This window comes from Anser cygnoides, chromosome 2, assembly GCF_040182565.1.
Source record: "Anser cygnoides isolate HZ-2024a breed goose chromosome 2, Taihu_goose_T2T_genome, whole genome shotgun sequence".
NCBI classification, from domain to species: Eukaryota; Metazoa; Chordata; class Aves; order Anseriformes; family Anatidae; genus Anser; species Anser cygnoides.
In genome coordinates this window covers 141,810,001-141,824,541 of record NC_089874.1, presented here as the reverse complement: position 1 = coordinate 141,824,541, position 14,541 = coordinate 141,810,001, and the positions used below count along the sequence as shown (strand labels likewise).

Genomic DNA, 14,541 nt, shown 5'->3' with positions numbered 1-14,541 from the left:
CAGCCCAAGAGGAGCAGCTCCCACACACCTTCCTCCCTTCAGGACTGGCTTCAGCAACACACCACGGCCAGCTGGGCCTAGTGGCCTCGGTGGCTGCTGCTTTTAACTTGCTGAAGTAAGGACATAAGGCGTGAGGGGGAAGACTGACGAGGAGGAGGAAAGTGGCTTGCTGCAGGCAAGGGAGAAATATAAACAGGTATCAAGACTTCCAGCTCTGTGTAGGAGGCTTCCAGCTCTGTGTAGGACACCGTGGGCCGTGCTGCCCAGGGACATAAAGGACAACACGGGCCGCAAACACGCTGCCCACCGCCATGAGGCCAGAGCCAGCCGCCGGCGGGCAGCGCACGGCCGCCATCTCGCGGCTGCCAGCGCCGCACCGGCCCCGCCGCCGGCAAAATGGCCCCCGCGGCCTGCCGCCGGTACCTGCCCCGCGGGGGGCCCTGAAGTAAATAACGGGTAAAGAACCGAGCTGGTGAGGAGCTGCGGCTTAGGGTGGCCAGGGGCTGAGCAAAGGCAGGCAGAAAAGGCAGCTGGGGCAATGGAGTGAGAGAAGACGCAAAGATAAAGGGCGCAAAAGTGCTTCACGAGTAGCTGTGCCACCCGCTTCCAGGGTGGGCTGAGAGCTGCGTGGTGGGTTTCCTTCACTGGAGGCAGACAAATGTTTTTTGGTTGTTTTTACAGATTGATATCTTCCTGGAAAGTTTAGCAAGGGGCTTGAACCGAATATATATATATATATGAGGGAAAATTTCAAAAATATTCAGGAAACAATACATTTCATGAAGAAAGGTGAAAAACTTTCTCCGTTGGTTTCATAAGAGGCAGGTATATTCTGATGTTACTTCAAAGCTCGTCAGGGTGTAGCGAAAGGGCTGCTCCACCCCATATCCATGTGTGTGCCAAACTTCATTTCTTTGAGATTTCACATATCATTTGCCTGCCTCAGGTTGAATTTCATCTTGAAAAAAAAAAATCCTAAAAAAATTCAGTCAGGACCAGAAACAGTGATAAAACACTTGTTCTTGCCCACGTGCAAATCACGTACAGTCATTTTGCACAAGCAAGAACACACAAATTTGTGCAACCTAGAGTGCCTCCACGCACTGAGGCATGAGTTTGGCGTGGAGCCAGGGATGTAACTGTACCCCAAGCTATTAAAACATTAAAATCTGTAGCTAATGTTCTCAGACTCTTTAGAACTTGGCAGCTAAACTCCTTGAAGATACATTAAATTCCAGCATAGGACCACCATGGATTGAGGAGCTACTTTTGACTGCTACAGGCTGCTGTATTGTTGAACATCGGACCTGGTGTCAGAGCCACCTTGGCAGCCTACAATCAGTGCAGGGGACAGTGGGGTCACTGGCAGCACTAACAAGGTGCAGGAAAAGCCACAGCAAAGATGGTTTGGAGAGGCTGAGGGTGGAAGAGAAGGTCTAGCTTTAGCAACATAACTTACAGGATGCTCAGTCTGTCTGGAAAGGGGCAGGGAACAGCAGCTGCAAGATTTTCATAGATGAAACTTTGGAAGATCTGTACCCACTTTCCTCCTGAGCTTCGAGTGTGAGCCAAAGCCACTTGCATCTCTCCATGTGGTTTATGTGCTTAACTCCCTTCAGTGATGGCTCTGAGAGCATGGCAACTCAGTGCCAATGTCTTAGAACTGTTACATGCTCTGCTAAAACAAAGAGCTGGGTATCATCAAGTAGATGATCCAGACCCATTCGTGACCCATACAGATGTAGATATGAGGCCATGTGGTAGGTTTCTTTCCCATTTGTTCTTTGAAAACCTCAACAGTTAAACAGCCACAGAAGTTAGTCTTAAGGTCACAAAGCCAATAAACCACTCCAGAACACAGAAGATGACTGTGCAACTATCATTCCAACACCTCTTGTACATGTGCATTAAAATCCATATATATCTGCAGCTTTCATTTGGGTGTGGAGGTTGGGTGGGGATTTTTGTAAAGGAGGAGGCTGCAGTACTCATAGCAGCATGCTGTGAAAGGCCAGGAGAGGCAGAAGGGCAGCATCTTGTGTCATGCTAGCTTGGACAACTGGCTTTTGTTCCTGGCTTTACAACACAGCTATGTCACCTACAGGAGAATGTTTTGCTGCCAGCCTTCATTTTGGCGGTTTCTGATTTGGGGTGGACTTGGATTTTGCAGCCTGAACTGTATTCTGTTAATACTGCAACTCCCAGGGCAAAGGTCCAGCCCCAGGAGTGGGTCAGCAGAACTAATAGCAGTGTCATGACTTCAGTCACTGATAATAGCAGGAATGTTTAGGCTTTGTGCTGCGCTGTTCCAGAGTCCCTTCTGCCCCTCTGCCGTAAGCTTTCTGTGTCCTACTGCATTACACTTACAAGCATGAATCCAGTGAAGCCAATACTCCAAATTACAAGTATGTTCACAGTCAGTCAGAAGAAAACAGTGCTTAACCCTGTGCAAAGGATCCAGTCCGTGTTGGCAACTTTGTAATGTGCCAGACTGTGCATCCTGTTAAAAGCTTCCATGGTTGGTTCTCTGTGGTACATTCTGTATCGTGATGACAGAAGTCCTGGGCATATGAAGGTCAGTGCTGTAGCAGTCAAAATGAAACCAGAGTGACAGAGCCAGGGAGTTTAGTATTGTTTGGTGATTGAGTATCAGGAACTCTGCACGCAGCCAGACCACGGTCCTGCCTTTCAATAGCTGGGCATGATGCTTTTTTTCACTGGCTTGGGAAGCTGGTATTCTCAGTGTACACGCACAGGGCAGATAGGTTTGCCATCTGAGCTTTCAGATGTTTGCAGACCTAGGGTGTACATTAAGAATCCATCATTTTCTGCTGTTAAATGCTTCTGCAAAATTAAAAACAACAACCAAAAACAAACACACACAAAAACCCACCACGGTAATCCATGCAAAATTGGCTTTTATTTTGTTTGCAATGAGCTCTGCTACTGAGACATCTGTGTTTTGTCCTCCAGGACACTTGACTTCTATCAGGGAAGTCAACTTTCACCCACCGCAAGCACACAGCAATATAAGTCTTAGAAATGGGGGGAAATCCATCCTGCTTCTTTTCCACCGAGAAATAAATCGGGCACCTGCAGGGATTTCCCTTTCTCGGTAGCAGAGCCTGCTTCTGCTGGAGCTGCAGCAGCTGAAGAACTTCCTCGCCTGCGCTGTCAGAGACCACCACCTGCTGGGGGGCTCGGCTCACTTCTGCCAGCGCTGCTGCTGCAGCCGCAGGCCCTCGCTTCCAGCCTTCCTCTTCTCAGGCTCACTGCATTTGTATCCTAATCACACGGTTTCTGCCTGTCTGCACAGCGAGCAATTCTCTGGGGCTAACAAGTATTCGGGTTATAGTTGACAGCACACTGCTTTCCTACGCCCAGTCGTGTTCTGCTGTCTCTAGCAAGAAGCAAGGAGACCGTAGCTGTTGCATCCATTTTTCCTTACTCCTCAAGCCATTAGTTTTGAGGACTTTTGACTAAACTTATATCAAAGGAATTCTTCCCTCACATTTTTTTTCCCCCTAGGTATTTCTGCTGCAGTTTTGGAGTTCCCTGGAGGTGTATGGGTATCTGACAGGATTACTGTATCTCTGGCAGGCAAACAGCTTATCTGGAAGGTCAGGAAAATGACTACTTCTAAATTCTCTGGTTTGTTTCAGTGTGTGCAGGGGGGAATACCAAGGCAACGAAATCGAGCTGCCTTTTGTCGCTGGAAATCTTACAGGTTTGGGAAGTGAATAAGCTGTGTATTTCTGAGAGGCTGCCTTGTGCAGAGGGTTTTCAGTTAGTGTGAAGCTAGAGATGGGCAAACTGAAAACGATAGCAGAGCTCTGGAAAACCACTGGAGTGGGTTCTCTGTGAGGGCCAGCAGGGTGGAGAGAAGACATAGCAGACAGTGGAAACATTTGCTTGTATAACCAGGTTTGGCTTCTGGGAGTGATTTTCATTTGAACACAGCTCTGCTTCCAGCCTAGAGAGACAGCCCCCAAACCCAAGTTTTTAGTAAGCTGCAGGTTCTCCTTTACGTACAACCATGATGCACATGAAAGCACTACTCGGGGTTCAAGAACAGAGTGTTGGCCATGAGAAGGTAGTCCAAATACACTTCATGGGGCATGGAATTAAAAGCTTATTAATCCTATATCTAGAACAAATTAACGACTGAGAAAATGCTGTCAATTGACCAGTTTCCTTTCAAACAAGTCCATATGATCAAGTTACCATGGAGTTCTCACACCAAATCAGTAACGTGCTGTGAAGAGAACTCCCGAGAGTTCACATCTTCTCTATTCAATAGCAGAAGAAATCTCTCTGGGAGCGTCTGATGGGGAGACCATTTGCAATGTAGCCTGAGATTGGCTAGGAAATAGGGCTTGCAGGAGAAACTGCTGCTCCAGGAGGTCCCATAGGTCAGCTGTTCAAGCAGAGCGAGGCTTTCTCCTTTACTTGCTGTCTGCAATGAGATTCAGCAATGCTCATGTGTCAGCCAAAGCTTACAGAAAGGAAGGCCTGCAAGGATTTGACTGTCAGTTTGTGCTGATTTTGTGCTGATATTTTCTTGAACCCACAGGATTATAGTTTCTAATCAGCTGTCGCTTTTCCTGCATGCCAGCACAACTAGTGTTGGCTTTCTGCATCTCTGAGACCCACAGGTTATACGTTCTGGCAAAATAAACAACTTGTTACTCTTCTTTTTACAAAATGAATCAATAAATGACTGATGCTCCAGTGTCAGGCATTGCTATGCAGTGCCTAGAAGACTGAATTGGTGGTAGTGAGGAAATTCCACCCCTAGAACTCATTTCACCTTCTTATGTTGCCACCTTTGACTCTTCTGAGTGCAATATCTCTGGGGCAGGAGCTGACTTTTGCCTTGAATTCATCCCACATCCGCAGCAAAGGGATCCCACTCCCCAGGCTTATACAAAAGGACTTCTGATTCCTGAACACACTTGAATAACTCCACAGGAACCTTTGAGCCTAGCTGGGGCAAGAGTGCCACATTACCAAACAGCTTCTGATTTGCTGGTGTGGCAAAATTCATCTTTTTTTGGTAAAATTTCAGCCTCAGCTGACAGCCTAAACCAAAATAAGGCCAAAGCAGACCAGAAATTGTGACTGGAAATAAATGTTGGCAACTCCGAAATAAGTACTAATTCTGACCTCTGATTCTTAATAAAAGCAAAACGTTGAATTCTGCTTCACTTCCCACCAGGACAGCTAGCAAGAATCAAAATGGTCCAAAACTCAGACTGGGGATGCGTGTGCGTAGATGGGAACCAGGTGATGAGCGAGGTTCAGCTTATATCCCAGTGGGATGGAAGCGAGCCTTCAGACGGGGCTTCAGGGTACTGCTGCAATGTAAATCAGAACTAATTATATTCTGTCTTCACGTCAAGTGATAAGCCATGGAAGCAATAAGTTTGAATTATGTCATTCTTGAGCACTGTGTGCTCCCTTTACTGCCCTGAGATTCACACTACTCCCTTTGGAAATTAGCATGCAGGTATTTCACAGTGCTCAGCTAACCATGCGTTTGTTAATTTCTCACATGTCATGTGAATGGCCTGCTCCCCATCTCCCTTTTCTCCGCATTTGACAGCCACATGGGCTCTGCCAAAAAGACATCCAAGACAAACACTTCGCTCCAGATGTAAGCTGCCCTGATTATAACTCCTGCATGCTGTTAACTGGCTTCAGTAAGTTTGGAAACCAGCATAAAACGCAGATTTCTCTGAACTGCCAAACTTTCCAGTTTCAACAGTGTGTTCTGCTTCTGGCAGGAAGTCTGGATGCGATGCCAAGTTGGTAGAAAATTCAATATCCCACTATAAAATGTTTATTGTTCAGCATATATCCAAGTGCACCTTTCTGTTGCTAAGTTAACATGATTAAAAAATCCTCCATCTGAACAAGAGCGGAGAATCAATCATCCAACTGCAGAGCTCAGTGAAATGACTTTCAATAAACAGTGCAAGCATGACGGAGTCGTTCCTGCAAGGGCTTCAGATCCAGAATGCTTCCCGCTACCTTCTGCAGGACTTCAGCATTTCCTGGTGTCTGGACCTGAACTTTTATTTAGTTCATCCTTTTAAATAATCACAAGGATATTATGAAAACCTTGACGGGATTTGTTGTTTGTTTTTCAGTATAAACCAGTACAATACAGAGTTAGTTGGTCCTACCATAACACAGCAAGACCCTTACTAGTTCTTATATCACAACCATAGCAATAACCACGTGACAGATATCAGATTTCTTTTTATTTCCTCTCTGCAAATATACTCTTTAATAATTTTGAGAAATTATACAATTTGCATATACATTTTTAAACCATGGGTATTGTATTTACATAATATTACTACAACTGTAGGGTTGCAAAAGATCAGCTTTACAAAAACACTATCTTCACTCATATTCCATAAAGACATGCTAAAACATCTCCATTAGGTAGTTTACAAACATGCAAAACTAGTGTACAATTATACTCCCTGATTAAATAATGTTTTTATTCCATCAGCAGGAACCATGTGATCCTCCTTATATTAAAGTAAACACATGCCTGTTTCTCTCCCACATGCAAAAATACTGTCTCTGGGGTAGAAACTAGAATAATTTTTAGCGAGACTTTACAAAAGCATCTTTGATTTCTGTTACCTATTAGTGCAAAAAGCCTTTATATGAACTGTAAAGCAAGGAGACTTGGCGTTGCAAACTCCAGCAGGCTCACCTGGACTTTTCTACAAAGCTGCGATGCCTTGAAGGACAGGCTAGATCTCCATCAGCCACTGTGACTCCCCCATGTCCTGGTATTTTATAATCTGGGGCCTTCAGGAGTTGTCACCTGCTGTTCTCAGGCCCTGCTGAAGAGCATGTGGTGGAGGAACAGATCCGTGCTGGCCGTAACCCGTGGCTGCATCGTGGTTATGTCCCTGCCATCCTTCGGCCTGCATGCTGCTTGCATGTCACCAGTGACAGTGCATTTTGTCCCGCCACAGTCCTTTTTGATGCGTCTCAAACCTCCCACGGAGCACGGCACATTAAGCAATCAGCTGAGCAAAGTAGGCCCAGGAGTGCAATAGAGCAGACTGCGGATGAAGGCAGCGAGCTGCTGGGAAAGCTGCGTGGGTGACCTTACGCAGCACTTGTCCTTCCACGGCTGGCTGAGGCCAGCCGTGCTCTCGTGGGGACTGCTGCACTCCCTGCTGCACTCCCGCTCCTGGGGGCTGCTGCCAAGGTGCTGGAGTTCCGCCGCTGTAACTGACGGACTCGCTTAGGAACCTCTCCGTTAAGTTTTAACATTTTGCAAAACAGCTAATTCCCAAATACATCGGTGAGGATGTCCAGCTGGCCTGGATGTATGAGACTTCACAGCGCACAGACTTCACGCAGCCAAAGGTTAATAAAGCTAGGGTACAAATTTAGAATCACATTAATCCTTAGGAAAGTTAGCCAGCTGATGTAATTTTCCACCAGATTAGCAACAGATGAATTACCAAGGGGCTGCTGCCTTGCCTGACGCAGAACCTGCACCTGAGGAAAAGAAGAGGCCTTTACACATTGTAAGGATGCCACAGAACATGCATTTTGGGAGCACCACTACCTCGTGGTTATCAGCCTAGACAACAAAGGACAGTGCGGAATGCCCCTTGTTAGCACAAACTTAGAGCCAGCTAAAACACTTGCCCCAGCAATCTTTGCTGAGTTCTCCAGAGCTGTAAGAATGATTGGTGAGTACAGAACATGGAAGTACACTGTGTGCATTTAGACTACCGCGTGCTTTTAGAAACCACTTACAGTGTAATTGGTAGCTGGATACGGTCTTGTGTGACAATCCTTGGCACCGAGTCCATTTCCTTGGCACCAAACAGGCACTAATGCCTGTGCAAAAGCGCGTGTAGGTAGGTCGGTTCAGCTCCAAACAAGCAAAAAGCACTCTGCAAACGTAGGATGCTATTAAAACCAAAGGGGGCTTTGCTGTTGACTTTGACGGGCATAAAAGCAGATGCCACGCTTGAAAGAGTCACTCTGGTGAAAAGAAAGAGCTGTCCTAGCCTTCCTGCTGTCCACTCTGGGTAATTCACGTGTGTTTTTTAGCCTCTGCCTAAGCCAAATGCTTTAATTGAACAGTTTTACCTTTATTCCCTGACATAAGTGCTTCTTCAGGTACTTTGCCAGGAGCTCCCCTGGAGTTTAATGTACCATCTTCAGCCTCAGATTGTCAGGACTCCCCAGTTCTCCTCCAAAGTCCATCAATAAGAGAGGTCTATATATTTGTAAAATGTTACGGTGAAAGGTAAATGAAACAGTGGGCAGCGAAAGGTGGTCTTGCATGTAACGCTATCTCATTATCACGTTTCTCTTTTCAGAAGGAATCTGCAATAACTTGTAAATTCACACAGCCCTAAGGCAGAAAATACTTCTTTTCCCACTTCTGCTACACTAGAAAAGAAAGCTAGGGTGGCTGGCTGGAAATAAGATGGAGGCACAGGAGTGAACTGTAAGTGAAGTGGGAGAGAAGCTCACAGCATTTGGTGTGCTCAGACTGAGAGAAGAAACAAAATCATCTCTATCAAGAGTTTTGAAGAACCGGCGTGTAAAACTGCCATTCCAGGAACAGAGAGTTTAAAAATCTCTTAAGCTAGCAGTGCTCCTGTCTGACAGCAGAACAGTAAGCACCGTACCCATGCTTATTAAAAAGACAAAGATTATCTTGGCAGTCAAAGACTCATCAGTCTTTCTGCAATCATAGGCAATCTTTAGAACAAGTTCTGAAGAAAAGAATAATTAAGACCTGAAGGTAAGTAGAAAATGATGTAAGATAAAATGATTATGGCAAATTCACCTGGTATCTCTTGTCGGTTTTCCAGGCATAACTCATCTACCTGGACACTAAATTGGTGAGATAATTTCTTAAATCAGTTTGGTTTGATTGCTTTTGATCATACCGGCCTTGGAGTGTACAGGATAGCCTTAGGGCTGGATGTACAGGGTGGGTAAGGAGCCAGCACAAGTCAACGTCAACAAAGGATTATTGAGTGGGAAGGAAATTAACATTGGAACTCCTCGATATTTTGGGCCTGATCCTGTTAAAGATTTTCATTTCTTACTGTGGCACGTGCTAATGAAGTTTTGAAGTATTGGCAACATGGAAGAGGAGTGCAGTATGAATGTTCTGCATGGCGCTGGTGACTAACGCAGTGAAGATAAGGTAGCGTTGTCTAGGGCAGAATGCAAGCTGTGTATGAGGGAAGAGCTGTTTTGATATCAAACGTCAAAACCAAGCAGTTATCAAGGCATCTTAATCAGTAATGCAGAAAGAGAAGCACTTCTGGAAGGCTGTTCAATGTTACTACCTCAGACAATGCTCTGAAGTGGTTACCTACTGTGTGTGTCTCTCTTCTGTAGCTTGAGGTAGCTCTGAAACATACTTGGTCAGCTAAAGTTATGTCAGAGCCATCCTGATCACAAGAAGAGTGCCTAAGAAAAAAAAATCACCCATAGGTCCGAGAGGACTGTAGAAGGAAAGGACTGAGGGTAGTAGCTGATCATATCGTGACTATGATGAAAAAGGCCAATAGATAATGTATGTATCAGAAGACATCTTGCTAGACGGAATATTGATGTACTCACAGAAATCCTCAGTGTGCAGTTCGGGGGACCTGAACTCAAGAAAGAGGAACTTGGACTGCACTGTGTGCAGAGAAATCTGCAAAAGTCTGTGTGAGAACTGAAAATATATTTTATTAGCAGTGCCTAAAGGAACGGGGTTTGTTTAGCCTGACAAAATGAAGGCTGAGGGGGACTCTGTTGCCCTCCTAACTGTGTCAGAGCGAAAGAAGAGCTTATATATTCTTGACATGATGTTGGTTTGACGTAATCTGGTTAAGAATACATCGGGACTCAAAATGTAAAGTTCTGTACCTGCCAGAGTAGTTCGTATTGCCCAACAGGCATTTTTGAAATGTTGTTTGACATGCTTAACACGTGTGATACCCCCTGCAGTAGAGGGTCTTTTTCCACCAGACCATTGCTGTGAGTGACCACTTTGGACTCTATATTTTATATTCTCGTCTGATCTTTTATTCCATTTTCAAGCATGAGTCCTTTAAAAAGGGACTTCAAAAATAAGATAGAATAAAATAAGATGTCCTTCCGTAATCTATATAATCTATATAATGTCTTTCAATAATCCAAGTTTTTTCCTGTTTTTGTTTTTGTTTTTCCTGAATGAAATCGAGTGAGGAGTCCTGCAGGAACAATTTTTTTTCACTGTTACTAAGACCCTTACAATGAGATGTTACTCTCTCCTCTGCATTTCTGGTTCAAGCTTCAATCTCATGCATACTCCAGCATGCTCTCAAAGTCAGCCTATCAAAGTAGTTTTCACTGTAAAGGTTATTTTCTATTAAGGGGTGTCTTGCTAAACTGCCAGTCTCGCCCAAGAAACGCTTACCAGTGGCTGATATCCAGGAACTCCTGTGCACAAGAGGCAGAATGTCAGGAAAATTGGGGCGCTTGGGCTAGATAAACAGCAAAGTGACAGACATTGGAAATACTCAGCAGGGAGTAAAGCGATATTTGTCTACGACAACATAAATGTAAGGGAGAGCTTCCTTTTCCACTTCAAGTCCATTTAGATTCTCCTATACCCTAACAGCCAGGAGATGCTTTACAAATAAGCCTGTGTTGGAGCTGAGTAAGTGAGTGATGCTTCTTGACTGGTTGCAAACATGCCAACTTGTGGCTGTCATTAGGAATCAGCCCCACATCGTTACAGGCTGGCTTCAGTGTGTGAGAGCTACTTCATGCTGCACTGGCACTTTTACAGCATTCTCAGATGGAAATTTGCAAGTGCAAATTAAGTGTAGGGAAGAAAAGAAGCGCATTAAAGATCTGCATTAAAGAACTGCTCTTTACAGGAGCTTTTAAAGATCTTAATTTCAGTGGTACAGGTGGTGCCTGATGTTTGATAAAAATCAAATGCAAACAAATTAGTTGTGAATTCAAAGTGGTTGCCACAGACCGGGAAGTGAGGACTGTGCCCTTCCAGCAATACAATCCAGTTGATCCTCTCTGCTGTTACAGGGAATGTCATGGATTTGGAAAGATAAGGAAGATAAAGAAGATGGATCCGGACTCTTCTTGGTGACAACCAGTGAAAGGACAAGGCGTGAGCACAGACTGAAATAAAGGAAATTCCACTTAAGAAAAAGCGTTTTAATGTGAGGGTGGCAGAGCACTGGCGCAGGTTGCCCAGCGAGGTTCTGGAGCCTCAGTCTTTGGAGATGCTCAAAACCCAGCAGAGCAGGGAACTAGAAATGATCTCCAGAGGTGCCTGCCAGCATTGGTTGTTCCGTGATTCTGTGAAAGACAATGAAATTCCTAGATGAGCCAGGTTTTTCTACAGAGTCAGGCGAGGCCATTGTACACTTGACATGAAGTCCTTTTTGTTGGTTAAGGACAGTGTCTCAGGGTTTTGGGAAAAGGAACCAGGTTTCTTTGTCTTATGCAGTGATTACCCCAGAATAAATCAGGTGGGTAGAAAATCTAGCAAGTCCAGTTTGGGGACTTTTCCTTCATTAGAGTTTATTTTGTTTCAGCCCCTAAACTACAGATTAACTCGCCTTCAGATGAGTGAGACTACCTTCTGGGGTAGGAGTAGAGGCTCCTTCATCCTCAGTTCTGGTCCTCGTGATCCCTCCCTGCTCTGACTGTGTGGAGGAGCAGATGAATTAGATCTTCAGGGGAATACACAACAAAATTATTTTTTTTTGGTGAAAATCTCTTAGGGCATTGCTTTGCTATAGCTAGAACTGTTTGAGGACCAGGTTACTCTGAAAGGGTGCCTGGATAGGGTGTGTCAGAACAAGTCATTCAGTCTGCTGCCGTTTTCCCTTCACCCTGTTCCCCTGTTTCCATCACCATGGTGTCACTGGGCATGTGTGTCCTGCTACCTGTAGGATGAAAGTCAGGATGAGAAGGACACTTAAATGCTACTTACATCACATTTGAAGGTCTGACTATACAAAAACGAGAAGCAACACAGCTCTGGACCGTGAGGCCATATAACGTTTGGGGTCTTGAGTTTTCAAGTGTTGCCCTTGATGGGCTTGCTGTTGATGCCAGCAGTTTTCCTGGGTAAGTACTGGTGGCACAGTGACAGGGTGTGGGCTCTGAGCGCTAACGGAGGCCCGAAGTGGGGTTCCCAGAGTGCTTCTTTATCATCTCTGCTTCATCGTTTTCTGCACAGACACATAAAAGAATATTTTGCCTGTTACACTCTCGTGTGATTCACAGAAGCTCTCAGGTACGCTCCCTCCCTGCCTCGCACAGCCCAGGCTCAGCTCTTACTCATGCAAGGAGGAGTGCCGGTGAAAAGCGTTGTCTGTCATCTTCAGATTCCTCTTTGTATAGCTGATGGCTTAATGAGTGCTGTGATAGTGCAGGTTGCTCAGAATTGCTGTTGGGGGCATTATGAGAATGCAGTGAACTTTGCAGCTTTCCTAGAAAGTAGGACAGGAGCGGAGAGGCAGCAGCGAGCAGTTCTGCGAGGCAGTAAGAGGTGTGAGACTCCTCTGCGGGGGCTCTTTCTTACTGACTCATCTGAGAGCTGTACTCCCACTTCCCACTTGAAAACGAACCTCTACCCCTCCCGTGACTGTAGTTGTCCCTAGCAGTGTTGGCGTCACCCCTGCGCTTCTTTCTCTCCCGAGCCTGCGTGGGTGGTGCCGGCTTTGCCCCTGAAAGCATTGGGGCATGCTCAGCCCTGCTCTTTTGTTCTGGTAGCGGTCACCATTCAATGCACGCTCTCATTTGGACCGTCAAAAATGTTTCCACCACAGCAAACAGAAGGATCGAGACCGCTGCCTAGGTGAGGTCCTCCTCCTACCATACAGTAGCTAAAAACAGCAGAGCCACTGGTTGAAAGTCTGCTTTGGAGAGCTAACGACTGCCTTGCTGTTTGTCGCCCTTTAAACCCCCAAGAGACAGCCTTTCATTACATGTGAAATAAATCAATCAAAAAATGGTGACAGGGGAACACGGATCAAACTGCCAGATGGAAGAAAGAAAAAAAAAAAAAAACAACATTCAAGACTCCTTGACAATGACACCAAATGTGATTTAGATGGGAGCACGCTGACTCACAGGAAGGAGCTGTTTTTCTGCTGTCCTCCATGCAGGTGCACTGGTAGTGACAACATATTGCCACCCCGGGTGGGTGGCAGTTCTCTCAAACGCTATGGGAAGGAATAAAAAGACGTGAAAGTATGAATTCTTCTGCAACCACTTACCTGGGTTAATTCAGTCCTTTACCCCTCTCTCAGGTGCATTCGCTCCATCGCCTTCCTCGGGAGTGGGACAAATGCAGTCTGGTTTTGTAGCTGTGAGCCAGGCCAAGCCCCCACATGCCTTGAAGTCTGGAGCTACCCAGGATTGATGTTTTGAGTCCTGAATGCTGCCTGCAGGCACATCACTTGCAGAAAATATCTTGGAGTACAGCTTCACCCCATGTAAGTCTGTCGTTGCTTGGAAAGTTCCTGAACGGTGCTTAGTCATGATGGATCGAACGCTGCGCGGAGATGAGAAGGTATCTCTGGAATTACAAATTCCTGCTTCTTAACCCAAGGGCTTTTGCTGGCAGACAGGATGGGCCTGCCAGGAGCTGGCAGTAGGACTCAGCCCCCCGCTCCTGCACAAACAGGATGCGGCAGCAACACACCCAGCAAGAATTAACAACAGTTCACCTGAAAAAATGAGTCAACAGATCAGCATCTTGAGGACTGAAATTTCCTGTTCCCAGGACAACAGCGCTAAGCGAGGCTGAAAACCGATGTTTTACTTCATTGTGGAAATGCAGCGTAGTCTGCAGCACCGAGGATGGAGCTGGGCTGAGTTCAACTCCACAGATAGGGCTGATTTCATCAATGGCACCTTAATATCCATCTCAGCTGCTACTGCTGTCACTGCTGTTGCTTCACCCTGCCAGGGGTGTCACAGCCCTGTTCTTCACAGGCCGGTGTGGTGTCCTCAAAGGTGAGCCCCTTCCCGATACATCCACTGCAAGAGGCGGTGCTGCACGTGAAGAACAAGATCAGAGTTGAGATATCCAGCGTGAAAATTACCCAAGAACTCATTGATAATTGGAGAGCTATTTCTGTCCCCAAATGCTCCATGGGTGTTTATTTTCTCTAAACTGTAAAAAAATCAAAGGCACGATGCTGAAGAAAACCTTGCTTGTTTTAGGCACCGGAGAAATTATGCTACAACAATTAGCCTTTATACAAAGCTTAATCCTTAAGCAGGGAGATTTGGATCTCTTTTAACACTGCTTGACTTTTCCACAGGAGTTTTTTTTTTTATTTATAAGTGACTGTTCCTGATCACACAGAAAACTTCTGTCTCTTCATCTGCTTCCCTGGAGACTTCTGAACTTGTCATCAACCTGCTCTCCCAGCCAGAGGAACACTTCCCCACTGCGCAATGAAAATTTATCAGCTTGTCCTTCAGCGTGTCTCAACAACTCAGAGATTATTA

The 14,541-nt window shown here is 45.6% G+C and overlaps 1 long non-coding RNA gene across 1 annotated transcript; it reads left to right on the top strand.

Annotated features, from left to right (window-relative positions):
* The first annotated feature begins 7,606 nt into the window (after positions 1-7,606).
* LOC136789786 (uncharacterized) lies at positions 7,607-11,653 on the top strand. Its single transcript, XR_010828741.1, has 3 exons — positions 7,607-7,733; positions 8,373-8,803; positions 11,092-11,653. It is a non-coding gene; the product is annotated as an uncharacterized lncRNA (long non-coding RNA).
* Positions 11,654-14,541: the final 2,888 nt, after the last annotated feature.